Consider the following 3,043-nt stretch of genomic DNA (forward strand, 5'->3'; position numbering starts at 1 on the left):
AAAGTTTTTGGCGTCTTGTTGGTGAGATGATTTCTTGATAAGTATGTCTTGACCTGTTGAGTATTCGCTTAGGCTCGGAGGCGGGGGGCTATGATTCAGTTTATTTATTTGGTTTTTATTTGTTGTTAATTGTTTGGAGAGTGTTAGCTAGCGGCCGCGCGCGAAAACACACATGCGCACGTACACACATATATACTTAAAGAAACGTTCACATGTACACATACATCTCCGCCCTGGCGTGCAAATATATGCACATATGTGCGCATGCATGCATAGACACCCGCGCCGCTCCTGCTGACGTAAAATTTTCCTTAAGGTGCTAAAATGGATACGTGTGTGCAAGCATGGATGCGCTCATACACAGATACATACACACATCGACACTCATACTCCCAAGGAGGCGTATACTCGGGCCTATATGCGTATATTGATTCAGACATACCTGCACTTCCACGCATACATGCAAGCGCATGCGCACATACATATACTAATACTCGTGAACACATACATCGACATATATACACAGCTGCACGCTCTCACGCACGTATGTGGACAGCAGGCAGCGGGCACATATGCTCTCACATCCACACACGTATACATAGGTACGTACACATATACATCGATACCCCATGTACACACGGATACACACGTGCGTGTATACACACACATACACACCCAGATATACAGACAGTTATTGGTATAGACATATTCGTCTACATAGATTTAAATCTAAGTTCATTTGTGGGTATATAGGCGCAATACAAACCCTTCTACGAAAATGCACTTAAAGAAAGTGGTCACCCAAACACTACCTTCAATTACATTAAACCTAATCAACCCAATACATCAAACAAGAGAAATAGAACTAGGAAAATTATTTTGTTCTACCCCCTTCAATACAATGGTCAAAACAAAGCTTGGCACTAAATTTTTCCAACTAATAAACAACCACTTCCCGCCCAGCCACGTACTACACAAAATATTCAACAAAAATACAATTAATCTCAGCTACAGTTGCATAGACAACTTAGAACAAATAATAAAGAAACATAACAGAAAAATACTTAAAGATGAAAACACAAACAACACCAACAAGAACAAGTGCAACAACAAATCGGAATACCCACTTAATCAACAATGCCTACAAGAGAAGTAGTATATAAAGCCACAATCGCACCTAAAGAAAACTCAAATGACAAAAAAATATTATATTGGCCTGGCCGACACCTCATTTAAGGATAGATTCAGAGTACATAAATGCTCCTTCACAAACCCTAACCACCCTAACAAAACCTCACTAACTACCCACTATCTACATCTAACCCAAAATAACCTTACACCAACCATTAAATTAAACGTGATCGACGGATAGTAATCCATGATGTCAAATAGCACGAAGGCACATTTTTGTTTATTAGAACGATTTACTAGAGTCCAAGGTGCTAATCCACTGGTTAGAGTTCTATTTTCCTTTAAGTACGTGATTGATTTTTCAAGAATTTTCCTACTAATTTTCCAAATTTCCGGTCTAGTGGGATTGATTAATCTGGTTGCTGGTTTATTCAGGAAGTCATTGTTGACGATTTTTAAGTTGGTGTTGTTAGCCTTTTGGTAGTTTTTGTAAAGATTTTATCAGTAGGTCTTTGTATTTTTTCTGGTTAAGGTTATATAAGCTAGAACACATAGTGTATATATATATATATATATATATATATATATATATATATATATATATATATATATATATATATGGCATAATCACATTGACACACCGGTTCTCATCAGATCACCGAAGTTACGCAATGTTGAACCTGGTTAGTACCAGATGGGTGCCTATTTGGGAATTCTAGGTGCTGTATGTGCTCTCCGTTTATCTCAGCATTTGTTTCCAGTTGTCTTGTACACACTTAACTTGCCACTTGTATTTTACAATGTCGACGCAGGAGAGGTGTGGTTGAAGTTGCACACCTCCTGCCACAAACATTTCACGCGCAGGCACCCCTTCGTGGGTATCCATAGTCTGTCAAAGACTGAAGGAGCCCTGTTATATATATATATATATATATATATATATATATATATGTTTTTATTTTATTTTTTATTTTTGGATGTTTAATAAAATGTTAAAATAAATAAAATAAACAAAACTATTTAATAAAACCAACCCCGGAGGATTAGTTACTTGTACAAATTCAACTTTATCTTATTAGTATACAATAATTATAAAATTAGTATAGCAGGAAAAGACAAACTTGACATTGTTTGGTCCCTCTTCTGAAGACACGAGTTCGCATCATGTACAAATCTCATTTTTTAAAACGTTTTGTGGTCCAAATCAACCGTTTATTTAATGGTATTCCACGATGTGCACGCATCAAAATATTAGAAAAACAGCAACCTTATATCTCATAAACTCGGAGAGAAATTCTAATATATAGATATATGTTTTCTTTGGTTTGATATATTTTATATGGTAATATGTTCCAGATGTAAGGATTGCAGCTTATATCGAGATGGGCGCTTTTATGTGTCATTATTCCTGACAGTTTTATGGTTGATGTATAAACAAATATACTCAGTTTTCAACTCATTAATGTATTTTTGCTTTCCATATATTCGATCAAAGTAGAGCGAGAGAAAATAACTTCTTTATGTTCAGTCCTTGTGCAAATGCAAACTGCATGATATATGAGCTTACAACCCCTACTTCCTCCTAGATTGTTCCAAAATGTATTAAGTATGACGTAATGCTTACTTCGGCGTGACATTACTAGTTACGAGGATTCCAGATATGAACATATTGGATTTGCATTCACATTTATTCTAACACATGAATAGGGTTACTAATATATCTATTACACATTACAAAAATGGTGCGATGAAATCGTTAAGTAGTTTTTTTTTACTCTGATTAACTCCAAACAAAGCATATTGCCGCTTGGACAGAATAGCTATTATTTGCGACACTATGTACAAGGACACTATATAGAGAGTACAGTATCATGATGTCTGTTCACATTACATTTAAACTTCTGAATATCAG

At 35.8% G+C, this 3,043-nt stretch overlaps 1 pseudogene; it reads left to right on the forward strand.

Annotated features, from left to right (window-relative positions):
- Positions 1-1,745: 1,745 nt before the first annotated feature.
- On the forward strand, positions 1,746-1,862 carry LOC145280412 (5S ribosomal RNA; annotated as a pseudogene).
- The last annotated feature ends 1,181 nt before the right edge of the window (positions 1,863-3,043 follow it).

The sequence above is a fragment of the Euprymna scolopes genome, chromosome 7, assembly GCF_053919585.1.
Source record: "Euprymna scolopes isolate OS-2025 chromosome 7, ASM5391958v1, whole genome shotgun sequence".
Lineage (NCBI taxonomy): Eukaryota > Metazoa > Mollusca > Cephalopoda > Sepiida > Sepiolidae > Euprymna > Euprymna scolopes.